The sequence below is a fragment of the Hylobates moloch genome, unplaced genomic scaffold (genome assembly GCF_009828535.3).
Source record: "Hylobates moloch isolate HMO894 unplaced genomic scaffold, HMol_V3 SCAFFOLD_23, whole genome shotgun sequence".
Lineage (NCBI taxonomy): Eukaryota > Metazoa > Chordata > Mammalia > Primates > Hylobatidae > Hylobates > Hylobates moloch.
The window spans coordinates 12,382,098-12,398,081 of record NW_026652298.1 but is presented as its reverse complement, the minus strand read 5'-3'; positions in this window follow the sequence as shown (position 1 = coordinate 12,398,081).

Here is a 15,984-nt window from a genome sequence, read left to right as displayed (position 1 = left end):
ACCTTGTAGGCCAGGAGGGAATGAGATATTTCAAGTGTTGAAAGAAAAAATACTGTCTGCCAAGAATACTATACCCACTAAAATTATCCTTCATCAGCTAAGAAGAAATAGTCTTTTCCAGACAAGCAAATGCTAAGGGAATTTATCACTACAAGACCAGACCTACAAGATATATTCAAAAGAGTCCTAACCATGGAAGTGAAATGATGACATTTACTGTTATAAAAACACATAAAGGTAAAAAACTCACTGGTAAAGCAACACAAATGAGGAAGATAAAGGTCTTAAATGGTACTACTACAGAAAACCAACAAAGAACAATCCAAAACAGTAAGAAAAAAAAGGAAAAAATAATACAGAAAACAGTTAAAATATGACAGAAACAAAAGTTCACATATCAATAATAACATTGAATATAAATGGATTAATTCTCCACATAAAAGATATAGACTGGCTGAGGGAAGGGAGAAGAACAATCAAACTAATGCTGCCTACAATAAATGCACTTTATCTGTAAAAACACATATAGCCTGAAAGTAAAACGATGGAAAAAGATATGCAATGCAAACAAAAAACAAAAGCAAACATGAATGGTTATATATATATCAGATAAAACAGACTGTAAGTCAAAAAGAGTTAATAAAGAAGACAAGGTCATTATATAATGATAAAGGGATCAATCTAGCAAAAGGATATAACAGTTCTAAATATATGCACCCAACACTGTAGCACCCTGATTTATAAAGCAAATATTACCAGAACTAAAAAGAGAGATAGACTCCAATACAATAATAATGGGGGATTTCAACACTCTACTCTCAGCATTAGACAGACCATCTAGACAGAGAATCAACAAAGACCCACTGGATTTAAACTGGGTTTTAGACCAAATGGATCTAACAGACATTAACAGAACATTTTCTCCAACAACAGCAGAATACACATTCTTCTGATCAGCACGTGGAACATTCTTCAGGATAGACCATATGTTAAGACAGAAAACATGTCTCATAAAATTTTTAAAAAACATATCAAGTATCTTCTCAGATAACAATGAAATAAAACAAGAAATCAATAGCAAGAGGAACTTTGGAAATTATACAAATACATGAAAACTTAAAATATGCTCCTGAATGATCATTGGGACAAAGGATAAATTAAGGTGAAAATCAAAACATTTCTTGAAACAAATGAAAATGGAAATACAACATATCAAACTCTGTGGGACAGAGAAAAGAGAAAAAATTATAGCAATAAATGTCTACATTTTTTAAAAAGTAGAAAGATTTCAAATAAACAATCTAATGATGCTCTTCAGGAATTAGAAAAGTAAGAACAAATCAAACCTAAAATTAGCAGAAGAAAAAATAAAAATCAGAGCATAACTAAATGAAATAGAGGCTAATGAAACAATATAAAGGATGAAAGAAACACAAAATCCTTCAAAAAGTTAAACAAAATTGATAAGCTACTAGCTAGACTAACCAAGAAAAGAAGAGATAAGATCCAAATGAACAAAATCAGATATGAAAAAGGAGACACTATAACTGATAACACAGAATACAAAAGACAATTGGAAACTATTATGGACAACTATATGTCAACAAGCTGAAAAATCTAGGAAAAAAATGGATAAATTTCTAGACACATACAACCTAACAAGATTGAACCAGGAAGAAATAGAAAACCTGAACAGAACAATAACAAATATTACAATTGAGTTAGTAATAAAACAAGGAAAAGCCCAGGACCAGACGGATTCACTGCCAAATTTTACCAAATGTACAAACAAGAACTAATACCTCCTGAAACTATTTTAAAAAATTGAACAGGAAGAAATTCTCCCTAACTCATTCTCTGAGGCTAGCATTACCCTAATATGAAAACCCAACAAGAACACACAAACACAGAAAAAAAAAAAAGCAGATCGATATTCCTGACTAACATACATGCAAAATTCCTCAATAAAATACAAGAAAAACAAAATCCCAAAATGCCTCAAAAAAATAATACACCAGGCTCAAATGAGATTTACACCAAAGAATGCAAGGGTGATTCAACATATACAATTCAAAAAACAGAATACATCAAATCAAAACAATGAAAGACACTGGATGCCACATGCAAGGTTTTTAAAAAATGAAGGACAAAACCATATGATCATCTCAATAGGTGTGGAAAAAGCATTTGATAAAACTAAAAATTTTCTTCATGATAAAAACTCAGCAAACTAGGTATAGAAGTAAAATTTTCCCCAAAATAATAAAGGTCATATATGACAAACCCACCGCTAACATCATACTAAATGAGGAAAAGTTAAATCCCTTTCCTCTAAGAACCAGAACAAGAGAATGATGTCCACTCTCATCACTCCTATTCAACAAAGTAGTGGAAATCTTAGAGCAATCAGGCAAGAGAAAGAAATAAAAGGCATCCAAATTGAAAAAGAGGAAGTCAAATTGTCCCTCTTTACAGATGACATAATTTTATATTTAGAAACATCAAAAGACTCCACAAAAAAAAACCTCTTATAACTGATAAATTTAGTAAAGCTACAGGATACAAAATCAACACACAAAAATCAGTACAGTTTCTATATACCAATAATGAAATAACTGAAAAAGAAATCATAAAGGCAATCTCATTTATAAAAACTACAAAAAAAAAAACCTAGGAATAAATTTAACCAGGGAGGTGAAATATCTATACAAGTAAAAATAGCTACAAAACACTGATGAAAGAAATTGAATGGGGACACAAAGGGAAAGAGATTTCATACTTATAGATGAGAAGAATTAATATCATTAAAATGACCATCCTTCCTAAATCAATCTACAGATTCATTGCTATCCCTATCAAAATACCAATGTCATTTTTCACAGAATTAGAAAAACAACTCTAAAATTCATATGGAATGAAAAATGAGCCCAAATAGACAAAGAAATTCTGAGCAAAAATAATAAAGGTGTGAGTATCCCATGACCTGACTTCAAAATACATTACAATGTTATGATAACAAAAACAGCATGGTATTGGTATAAAAACAGACACATAGACCAATGGAACAGAATCAATAACCCAAAAATAAATTCACATATTTATAGCCAACTGATCTTCAACAAAACCATCAGGAACATACATTGGGGAAAGGACATCCTCTTTAATAAAAGGTGTTGGGAAAACTGGAAACTCATTTGCAGAAGAATAAAACAAGGCTATCTCTCACCATATTAAAAAATCAACTTAAGATGAATTGATGACTTGAATGTAAGACCTGAAAATATAAAACTACTAGAAGAAAAATACTTCAGAACATTGGTCTAATAAAAGATTTTAGATTTTACATCTATGACCTCAAAGACACAAATAACAAAAACAGACAAACTGAACAATATTAAACTAAAAAGCAGAGGGTGGAGCTAAGATGGCTGAATAGGAAAAGCTCCAGTCTACAGCTCCCAGCATGAGAGATGCAGAAGACAGGTAATTTCTTCATTTCCAACTGAGGTACCAGGTTCATCTCACTGGGAAGTGTTGGACCATGGGTGCAGGACAGTGGGTGCAGCGCACGGAGCATGATCCAAAGCAGGGCGAGGCATCGCCTCACCCAGGAACTGCAAGGGGTCAGGGAATTCCCTTTCCTAGTCAAAGAAAGGGGTGACAGATAGCACCTGGAAAATTGGGTCACTCCTACCCTAACTTGAATGCTTCCAGTTTTTGCCCATTCAGTATGATATTGGCTATGGGTTTGTCATAAATAGCTCTTATTATTTTGAGATACTTTCCATTGGTACCTAGTTTATTGAGAGTTTTTAGCATGAAGGGCTGTTGAATTTTGTCAAAGGTCTTTTCTTCATCTATTGAGATAATCATGTGGTTTTTGTCATTGGTTCTGTTTATGTGAAGGATTATGTTTATTGATTTTCATATGTTGAACCAGCTTTGCATCCCAGGGATGAAGCCGACTTGATTGAGGTGGATAACCTTTTTGATTTGCTGCTGGATTTGGTTTGCCAGTATTTTATTGAGGATTTTCACATCAATGTTCATCAGGGATATTGGTCTAAAATTATCTTTCTTTATTGTGTCTCTTCCGGGCTTTGGTATCAGGATGATACTGGCCTCATAAAATGAGTTAAGGAGGATTCCCTCTTTTTCTATTGATTGGAATAGTTTCAGAAGGAAAGGTACCAGCTTCTCTTTGTACATCTGGTAGAGTTCAGCTGTGAATCCCTCTGGTGCTGGACTTTTTTGGTTGGTAGGCTATTAATTATTGCCTCGATTTCAGAGCCTCTTATTGGTCTATTCAGAGATTCAAATTCTTCCTGGTTTAGTCTTGAGAGGGCATAAGTGTCCAGGAATTTATCCATTTCTTCTAGATTTTCTAGTTTATTTGTGTAGAGGTGTTTTAGTATTCTCTGATGGTAGTTTGTATTTCTGTGGGATTGGTGGTGATAATGCCCTTTATCATTTTTATTGCATCTATTTGATTCTTCTCTCTTTTCTTCTTTATTAGTCTTGCTAGTGGTCTATCTATTTTGTTGATCTTTTCTAAAAACCAGCTTCCAGATTCATTGATTTTTTGAAGGGTTTTTTGTGTCTCTATCTCCTTCAGTTCTGCTCTGATCTTAGTTATTTTTTGCCTTCTGCTAGCTTCTGAATTTGTTTGCTTTTGTTTCTCTAGTTCTTTCAATTGTGATGTTAGGGTGTCGATTTTAGATCTTTCCAGCTTTCTCTCTGGGCATTTAGTGCTATAAATTTCCCTCTACACACTGCTTTGAATGTGTCCCAGAGATTCTGGTACATTGTGTCTTTGTTCTCATTGGTTTCAAAGAACATCTTTATTTCTGCCTTCATTTCGTTATTTACCCAGTAGTCATTCAGGAGCAGGTTGTTCAGTTTCCATGTACTTGTGTGGTTTTGAGTGAGTTTCTTAATCCTGAGTTCTAGTTTGATGGCACTGTGGTCTGAGAGACAGTTTGTTATAATTTCTGTTCTTTTACACTTGCTGAGGAGTGCTTTATTTCCAACTATGTGGTCAATTTTGGAATAAGTGGGATGTGGCACTGAGAAGAATGTATATTCTGTTGATTTGGGGTAGAGAGTTCTGTAGATGTCTATTAGCTCTGCTTGGTGCAGAGCTGAGTTCAAGTCCTGGGTATTCTTGTTGATGTTCTGTCTCATTAATCTGTCTAATATTGACAATGGGGTGTTAAAGTCTCCCATTATTATTGTGTGGGAGTCTAAGTCTCTTTGCAGGTCTCTAAGGACTTGCTTTATGAATCTGGGTGATCCTGTATTGGGTGCATATATATTTAGGATAGTTAGCTCTTCTTGTCGAATTGATCCCTTTACCATTATGTAATGGCCTTCTTTGTCTCTTTTGATCTTTGTTGGTTGAAAGTCTTCTTTATCAGAGACTAGGATTGCAACCCCTGTTTTTTTTTCTTTTTTTTTTTTTCCTTTCCATTTGTGTGGTAGATCTTCCTCCATCCCTTTATTTTGAGCCTATGTGTGTCCCTGCATGTGAGATGGGTCTCCTGGATACAGCACACTGATGGGTCTTGACTCTTTATCCAATTTGCGAGTGTGTGTCTTTTAATTGAGGCATTTAGCCCCTTTACATTTAAGGTTAATATTGTTATGTGTGAATTTGATCCTGTCATTATGATATTAGTTGGTTATTTTGCCCATTGGTTGATGTAGTTTCTTCCTAGCATTGATGGTCTTTACAATTTGGCATGTTTTTGCAGTGGCTGGTACTGGTTGTTCCTTTCCATGTTTAGTGCTTTCTTCAGGAGCTCTTTTAGGGCAGGCCTGCTGGTGACAAAATCTCTCAGCATTAGCTTGTCTGTAAAGGATTTTATTTCTCCTTCAATTATGAAAATTAGTTTGGCTGGATATGAAATCTGGGTTGAAAATTCTTTTCTTTAAGAATGTTGAATATCGGCCCCCACTCTCTTCTGGCTTGTAGGGTTTCTGCATGGCAATCCACTGTTAGTCTGATGGGCTTCCCTTTGTGGGTAACCCGACCTTTCTCTCTGGCTGCCCTTAACATTTTTTCCTTCATTTCAACCTTGGTGAATCTGACAATTATGTGTCTTGGGGTTGCTCTTCTTGAGTAGTATCTTATTGGTGTTCTCTGTATTTCCTGAATTTGAATGTTGGCCCACCTTGCTAGGTTGGGGGAGTTCTCCTAGATAATATCCTGGAGAGTGTTTTCCAACTTGGTTCCATTCTCCCCGTCACTTTCAGGTACACCAATCAAACATAGATTTGGTCTTTTCACATAGTCCCATATTTCTTGGAGGCTTTGTTCATTTGTTTTTAATCTTTTTTCTCTAAACCTCTCCTTGCTTTGTTTCATTAATTTGATCTTTAATCACTGATACCCTTTCTTCCACTTGATCGAATCAGCTACTGAAGCTTATGCATGCATCACGTAGTTCTTGTGCCATGGTTTTCAGCTCCATCAGGTCATTTATGGTCTTCTCTACACTGTTTATTCTAGTTAGCCATTCATCTAATCTTTTTTCAACATTTTTAGCTTCCTTGTGATGGATTCAAACATCCTCCTTTAGCTTGGAGAAGTTTGTTATTACTGACCTTCTGACTACCTCTGTCAACTTGTCAAAGTCATTCCCCATCCAGCTTTGTTCTGTTGCTGGTGAGGAGCTGTGATCCTTTGGAGGAGAAGAGGCACTCTGGCTTTTAGAATTTTCAGCTTTTCTGCTCTGTTTTTTCCCCATCTTTGTGGTTTTATTTACCTTTGGCCTTTGATGTTGGTGACCTACAGATGGGGTTTGGGTGTGGATGTCCTTTTTGTTGATGTTGATGCTATTCCTTTCTGTTTGTTAGTTTTCCTTCTACCAGTCAGGTCCCTCAGCTGCAGGTCTGTTGGAGTTTCCTGGAGGTCCACTCCAGACCCTGTTTGCCTGCGTACCACCAGTGGAGGCTACAGAACAGCCAATATTGCTGCCTGATCCTTCCTCTGGAAGCTTCATCTCAGAGGGGCACCCACCTGTATGAGGTGTCAGTCGACCCCTACTGGGAGGTGTCTCCCAGTTAGGCTACACTGGGGTCAGGGGCCCACTTGAGGAGGCAGTCTGTCCGTTCTCAGAGCTCAAACGCCATGCTGGGAAAACCTCAAATGCCATGCTGGGAGAAACACTGCTCTCTTCAGAGCTGTCAGACAGGGATGTTTAAGTCTGCTGAAGTTTCTGCTGCCTTTTGTTCAGCTATGCCCTGCCCCCAGAACTGGAGTCAACGGAGGCAGTAGACCTTGCTGAGCTGCGGTGGGCCCCACCCAGTTCGAGCTTCCACAGCTGCTTTGCTTACCTACTCAAGCCTCAGCAATGGCAGACGCCCCTCCCCCTGCCAGGCTGCTGCCTCGCAGGTCAATCTCAGACTACTGCGCTAGCAGTGAGCAAGGCTCTGTGGGCATGGCACACACTGAGCCAGGTACAGGATATAATCTCCTGGTGTGCCATTTGCTAAGACCATTGAAAAATCACAGTATTTAGGTGGGAATGTTCCGTTTTTCCAGATACAGTCTGTCACATCTTCCCTTGGCTAGAAAAGGGAAATCCCCCTACCCCTTGTGCTTCCTGGGTGAGGTGATGCCCCACCCTGCTCCGGCTCACCCTCTATGGGCTGCACCCACTGTCCAACCAGTCCCAATGAGATGAACCAGGTACCTCAGTTGGAAATGCAAAAATCACCCATCTTCTTCGTCGATCATGCTGGGAGTTGCAGACCAGAGCTGTTCATATTTGGCCAGCTTGGACAACTCCAGCTGTTTCAAATTTTTATTTCAGAAATATTGCTTATATTCAACTAAAAATTTGGTAATTAAAATCTTTTATTTTTAAATAATCTTGTATTTACATGCAACTATAAAATATGCAGGCAGATCCTGTGTAATTTTATCCAATTTCCTCCAGTGGTAACAACTTACAAAACCAAGTTCTATATCAAAATCAAATTATGATAAATTTCAGATGCAGAATATTCCCATCACAAGCACCCATCATGTGGCCTTTTAATAGCCATACAACTTCCCTCCCATCCTCACCTTTTCTTTAACCCATGACAGCCACTAATCTGTTCTCTATTTCTATGATTGTATCATTCCAGTCGAATTGTCTTGAGATTCATTCAGATTGTTTGTGTATTGATAGTTTCCTCCTCTTCCTCCTCCTCATCTTCCTCCTCCTCCTCTTCCTCCTTTCTCTTTCTCTTCTTTTTCTTCTTCCTCCTTCTCCTTTCTCCTCTTCTTCTTCCTTCCTCTCCTCCTCCACTACCTCTTCTCCCCTCTTCCCCCTTCCTCTTCTTCTTCTTTTCTTCATCTTTTCTTCTTCTTCTTTTCCTCTTCCTCCTCCTCCTCCATCTCTTCCTCTTCTTCTTTTTTTTTCTTTTATTTTCCTTTTTGCTGGGTAGTATTCCATAGTTTGGATGTACCAGTTTGTTTCACCAATTAATCTATTGAAGAACAAGCTTTTGGCTATTGTGAATAAAGCTACTATAAACATTCATATGTATATGTATATATGTGTGTGTGTGTGTGTGTGTGTGTGTGTGTGTGTGTGTGTGTGTGTGTATAAAATTTAAACATCAGTTTGTATTTCTCTGGGATAAACACCTGGAAGGAAAGTTGCTGGGTTTTATGGTCATTGAATGTCTAGTATTTCAAAAAATTGTAGTAAAATACATATAACATAAAATTCACCATTATAACCATTTAAAATGTACACTTCAGTATCATCTACTATGTTTACAATGTTCTGCAGTCAACACCACCATCTAGTTCCAGAACGTTTTTATCACCACAAAAGGAAATGTCATAACCATTAACCAGTCAGTCAGCATTCTCCCCTCCCTCATTCCCTGGCAACTGCTAATTTACTTTCCTTCTCTGTGAATTTGCCTATTCTGGACATTTCACATAAGTGAAATAATACAGTATATGACCTTTTGTGGCTGGCTACTTTCACTTAGCATAATATTTTCAAGACTCATTCATGTTACAGCATATATCAGTAATTCATTCCTTTTTATTTCTGGTAACCATCTTGGTGTGAGACAAACCCCAGGTATTTACCCCTGACGACGACGCCACTTCATCAACATTAGAGTGGTGAGGGACTGCTCCATCCATGGCATCTTCTCATGGTGGCATCTTCACATGGCAGAAGGTAGAAGGCAAAAAGGGATGAACCCTCTCTAAAGCCTCTTTTGGGGCATTAATCCATTCATAATTGCAAAGATCTCATGACTTAATCACTTCCCAAAAGGCCCCACCTCTTAGTCATCATCACTTTGGAGGATGCTGTGGTTTGAATGTGGTGTCTTGGAGGGGGCACCATATTCAAAACATAGCATCCTCCAGAAATGACCCGCTGCTAAGACCCCTCAGCAGGAAAGAGCACAAATTACTTGATGCAACAGGAGTTAGCAGGGCAGAATCATTCCAAATTGTTAACTGCTGTGTCAGGAAAGGCAGAGGAAACTTTTGGAGTGACCACAACTATAGAGCTCTCCTGGCTCCTTGGACCAACTTTGGAGTCTGGAGACCTCTTCTCTGCTATTGGACATCATGGCATCTGCTCTTGAGATGGCCTGAGGACAGACCTGAGGACAGGCCATTGGCAAACTGAGGAAGCTAGTGGCTTAGAGGCAGCGCTTTGGAGTCAAACAGACATGATACTGCCAGTTACTTACCCATTGGCAAACTTGCTCCTATTCTTAGCATCATTAAGCATCAGTTTCCTCATTAGAAAAATGAGAATAATAGTACTGATCTCACAGGATGGCTGCAAGGATGAACTTAAATGAGGCATGGAGCATACATAGCAGAGTGCTCGGCACATGGTGGGAGATAAATGAAGACCATTATTATTGTTGTGTCTAAACCAATCTTGTCCAGTTGAATTTTCTGTGATGTTGGAAATGTCCTATATCTATGCTACACTGTATGGTAGCCACTAGCCACATAGAGCTATTGATCACTTGAAATGTGACTAGTGTGATAGAAGAACAGAATTTTTAAATTTTGTCTAATTTAAATAGACATATGCAGGTAGCAGCTGCCATTTGGACAGCATACGTGTAACCCTTAGCCATTAACCAGGCTGGTTGGCCCAGATTAGATAGAACAAATATTGCCATTATCAACCAAAGCAATTATAATAGCATCACCAAAAAAGTGAGCAAAGTATCTCCCTAATAGATGTTTAATTTTACAACAATAAAAAGAAACTGCTTTATGGAAAGCCTACTACATTTGTGGTAGGTTTAGAACTAGATTTAAAAAGGGCTGGAAATAGATTTATTTAAAGTTGTGAAAGGACAAAGGGAAGTATGGTAGATTATTATTTAACAAATATTCACTCCTTTCCCCCTCCCACTTGCATGAAGGAAGTATTCTTCCCCACCCTAATGATTTGGGATTTGGCCATGTGGCCCTAAGAGGCATTTCATGTATCTGCCCATCCCTCTGAAGTTTCTGACCTCCACCAAGTGAAAATATATCCCAGTTAGCTTCTGCCCCTTGTCGTGGTCCTGGAATAAACTACATGAAGCAGACAGAAGCTTGACCCATAGCCTGAAGTAGAGTGAGCTCAGACCTACAAGTGAGAAATAAATGGTGTTTTTGTATACCATTGAGATTTGGTAGGTATTTGGTATACAGCATTTTTTCAGTAAAAATATGGCTAACACAGGAACTCATATTTATTGAATACTTCCATGCCAATGTACTATGAATAGACACTTGTGCTCTGATATGGTTTAGCTGTGTTCCCACCCAAAACTCATCTTGAATTGTACTCCCATAATTCCCATGTGTTGTGGGAGGTACTTGGTGGGAGATAATTTGAATCACGGGGGCAGTTTCCCCCATACTGTTCTCATGGTAGTGAACAAGTCTCACAAGATCTGATGGTTCTATCAGGGGTTTCTGCTTTTGCATTTTCCTCATTTTCTCTTGCTGCTTCCATGTAAGAAGTGCCTTTCACCTCCTGCCGTGATTCTGAGACCTCCCCAGCCATGTGGAACTGTAAGTTCAATTATCTCCTTTTCTTCCCAGTCTCAGGTATGTCTTTATCAGCAGCATGAAAATGAACTAATGCAGTAAATTGGTACCAGTAGAGTGGGGCATTGCTGAAAAGATACCAAAAAATATGGAAGGAACTTTGGAACTGGGTAACAGGCAATGGTTGGAACAGTTTGGAGGGCTCAGAAGGCAGGAAAATGTGGGAAAGTTTGGAACTACCTAGGGACTTGTTGAATGGCTTTGACCAAAAACCTCATAGCAACATGGACAATAAGGTCCAGGCTGAGGTGGTCTCAGATGGAGATGAGACACTTGTTGGGAACTGGAACAAAGGTGACTCTTGTTATGTTTTAGCAAAGAGACTGGCAGCATTTTGCCCCTGCCCTAGAGATTTGTGGAACTTTGAACTTCAGAGAAATGACTTAGGATATCTGGCAGAAGAAATTTCTAAGCAGCAAAGCAGTCAAGAGGTGACTTGAGTGCTGTTAAAGGCATTCAGTTTTATAAGGGAAGCAGAGCATAAAAATTTGGAAAATGTGCAGCCTGACAAAGTGATAGAAATGAAAATCCCATTTTCTGAGGAGAAGTTCAAGCTGGCTGCAGAAATTTGCATAAGTAACAAGAAGCCAAATGTTAATACCCAAGACAATGGGGAAAATGTCTCCAGGGCATGTGAGAAGTAGCCCTTCCTGTTACAGGCGTGGAAGCCTAGGAGGAAAAAATGGTTTCATGGGCCGGGCCCAGGGTACGCATGCTGTGTGCAGCCTAGGGGCTTGGTGCCCTGAGTCCCAGCTGCTCTAGCCATGGATGAAAGGGGCCAACATAGAGCTTGGGCCATGGATTCAAAAAGTACAAGCCCCAAACCTTGGCAGCTTCCATGTGGTGTTGAGCCTGCAAGTTCACAGAAGTCAAGAACTGTGGTTTGGGAAGCTCCACCTAGATTTCAGAAGATGTATGGAAATGCCTGGATGCCCAGGCAGATGTTTGCTGCAGGGGCAGGGAGCTCATGGAGAACTTCTGCTAGGGCAGTGCAGAAGGAAAATGTGGGGTTGGATCCCCCAAACAGAGTCCCTACTGGGGCACCACCTAGTGGAGTTGCGAGAAGAGGGCCACCATCGTCCAGACCCAGAATGGTAGATCCACCAACAGCTTGCACTGTTCACCTGGAAAAGTCACAGACACTCAATGCCAGCCCGTGAAAGCAGCCAGGAGGGAGGCTGTATCCTGCAAAGCCACAAGTGTAGGGCAGCCCAAGACCATGGGAACCCACCTCTTGCATCAGCGTGACCTCAATGTGAGACCTGAAGTCAAAGGAGATCATTTTGGAGCTTTAAAATTTGACTGCCCCACTGGATTTCAGACTTGCATTGGCCCTGTAACCCCTTTGTTTTGCCCAATTTATTTCACTTGGAATGGCTATATTTACCCAATGTACCCCTATTGTATCTAGGAAGTTACTAGCTTGCTTTTGATTTTACAGGCTCATAGACAGAAAGGACTTACCTTATCTCAGGTGAGACTTTGGGCTGTGGACTTTTGGGTTAATGCTGAAATGAGTTAAGACTTTGGGGGACTGTTGGGAAGGCATGATTGGTTTTGCAATGTGTGGACATGAGATTTGGAGGGGCCAGGGGTGGAATGATATGGTTTGGATGTGTCCCCACCCAAATCTCATCTTGAATTGTACTCCCATAATTCCCACATGTTGTGGGAGGGACCTAGTGGGAGATAATTTGAATCATGGGAGCAGTTTCCTCCATACTGTTCTCATGGTAGTGAAGAAGACTCATGAGATCTGATGGTTTTATCTGGGGTTTCCGCTTTTGCATCTTCTTCATCTTCTCTTGCCACCACCACGTGAGAAGTACCTTTCACCTCCCGCCATGAATCTGAGGCCTCCCCCGCCATGTGGAACTGTAAGTCCAACTAAACCTCCTTTTCTTCCCAGTCTCGGGTATGTTTTTATCAGCAGCATGAAAATGGACTAATACATAGTCTGAATGATGAAATAATTGATTCAAAATTATAGTGAAACTGGGGTTCCATATGAAATCTGTTTATATCCAGATGTTTAGATAAATTCATGAATAAAGCATCCATGGTAGACATTAGAGGAAAAGATACTACATTAGTCAGGGTTCTCCCTGGAATCAGTAGGAGATGAATAGATAAGAAAAGATAAGATAAGGTAAGGTAAGATAGAGGAGAGAGAGAGAGCACTAGGGGTGGGGGAGAGATTAATTATGAGGAATTGGCTCATGTGTTTATGGAGTCAGAAAATAGCACAATCTGCTGTCTGCAAGCTGGAAACCCAGGAAAGCCAGTCCAAGTCTGAAGGCCAAGAACCAGGGAAGCCAATTGTATAAAATCCAGTCTGAGGGCCAGAGAAGATAAGATTAGATGTCCCAGCTCAAACAGGCAGGCAGGAAACAAAAGGAGCAAAATCCTCCTTTCTCCATCTTTTTGTTCTATTCACGCCCTCAATGGATTGGATCATATCAGCCCACCCATATTGGGGAGGTCAATCTGTGCTACTGAGTCTATCAATTCAAATGCTAATCTCATCTGGAAACAACCTCAAAGACACAAGCAGAAATAACGTTTAATGGGCATTCTGTGGCCAAGTAGTCTGACACATAAAATTAGCCATCACAGAGACCAAGCCCCCAAAATTTTCAATATGAAGATAGTCATGTCTTTTCTGGTCTCTCAAGGCCATTGTCAGAGATGAATTCACCCTAGCCAGATCATGATCATCATCACTATTCTACCTCCATCACATGTTCTCATCCCAAGTAAATATTTTCTCTAGAAACTTTACAAAGAGACAGAATATTCATTACATCGATTTTAAATACATCCTGCCACATTTTTAAAATACTCATTGGAAAACCTCATACATAAGGTGTGATTTCATTAGAAACATACTCTGTATTAAACATCAGTCTCTCCCACTATAAAATACATTTTCACATTTCCTAAGCACTGAATTTGCCTTAATAAAACTTGTATTCACTTCATAAATGTTTCTGCCTACATCATAGTACCTACCTATATATCTTGAGCCATGTAACTCTATGGTGATATGCTAACTTGTGAAGAGGGTTTATTGGTAAGCTTGGCAGATCAAGGTAATAGGAAAACCTTATTTTTAGGTGGGAAAGAATGATAATAATACATAGGTCAAAACATTTAGAAAGTAAGTTTAAGAGGGAAAATAAAAAATATTCTATGAAGCTCATTGAGAGCAGATTGAACAAGCAGACCGAACAGTTAATTCCTTTGTGTGGACAAATTCTAACAAGGTCTGGAGCATTCAGGATCCTTCTCTCTCCTGCTGCCTCTCTTTTCACCATCTGAGTTCGAGATCACAATACCAGCCACATTTCTTTTCTCACCCCTCTGATGCCTCAGCAAGAAGCCTGTGCCCATGCCGTCCCCTGGTGAGGCTACTGAGGAGGCTGGCAGGAAGATACAGAGGCTGCTGCACTGAAGCCTGCAATGTGACCCACCCTGCTGAGCTCTTTATGAAGCAGAAAGCAGCTATCCTCTTCGCATATGTGGTACATTCTGCCCCATGTGCCCCAAAACTGTGTTTCCTTGTGGACCTAACTTCTTACAGCAATTTCTCCTAAGAAGCTCTTTCCAATTTCACTCCCTCCCTGGTTTCGCTCTGCCCAGGGAAGACACTATGAATGATGCCCTACTCAGTGTTGCCCAGTCCCTGTGATGCTGGCCTGTTGTCCTTGACCCAAACTTGAACTCCTCTGCTCTCTTGCCATAAGATGAGCATTTATGCAAAAAGATCAGTAACTTCATCCTCTCAGCATCAAATTTGGCATGCCCAAAAATTATCTGAATCACAGCATGATCACAATTTAGACTCACATGCTTATAGGGCACCCCTGATACACTGGGACTTTAAGAAAATTAGAGAAAATAAAATCACATTTGTAGGTTTTGGTTGTTTATTGGAAACTCTGTACAGATTATCAGAACAAACGGCAAATTATCAGAGCACAGTTTCCTTCAGTGAGTGCCTCAGTGCCAAAAGCAGCAAACTAGGACTCCCGGATGAGACAGAAGACTGAGTGCTCCTAGAGTAAGCACATAGATATGCTTAACTGTAAGAACGTCATTTCTAAATATAAAACTGGACTCGAAAGAAAAAAAAAAACACATAATCTCCAAGGGTGCCAGAAACAAAAAGATAATTTAGGACTAAAACATGTGAATTAAAGTTATGTCGACGGAAAAAGGCCCCAGGTCAAGGACTTCACCCCTTATATAACTCTGGGAGCCAATAAAGACTTGTCCTGCCAGGGAATGAGGGACTTGAGAAAAACAAAATGAGGCCCAGGCAAACAACATGAAAGCTCCTCACTTGCCTGGTTTGCAGCTGGACAGGAGTCACCATCAGAAAATCACCACTGAAAGTCTGTACTCTACTGTGGGTGGGGCTGAATTCACACTACTTTGTGTGAAGAAGACATGAGTCAATAACGGCTTTAAAAACTGGTCCAAAGAACAACAAAAATGTGTCCCGAATGCTACATTGCATATGAAATTCTACAACATGGTAATAGAAATCATATATATGGTAGCATCTGGGAATGAGGACTGACTGAGAATGGGCATGAGAGAACTGGTTGGCATGACAGAAATGCTTCATGACTTGATACAGGAGTGGCTAAAATGTGCATTTGCATTTATTGAAACTGATTGTACAACATACTGAAGATCTGAGCAATTCACTGCGTGTAAATTATAACTCAATGCTGAAATTTAAAAAAAAAAATCCTGATCCAGACCTAAACCTATTTAAGATTCCAGAAAAAGCAATGCTAAACCACCCCCATAGCACCCCCATGTGCTAAACCACATGCTCTACACCCCAGAGCATGTGTGGCAAATGTATTTTCCTCTCTCTG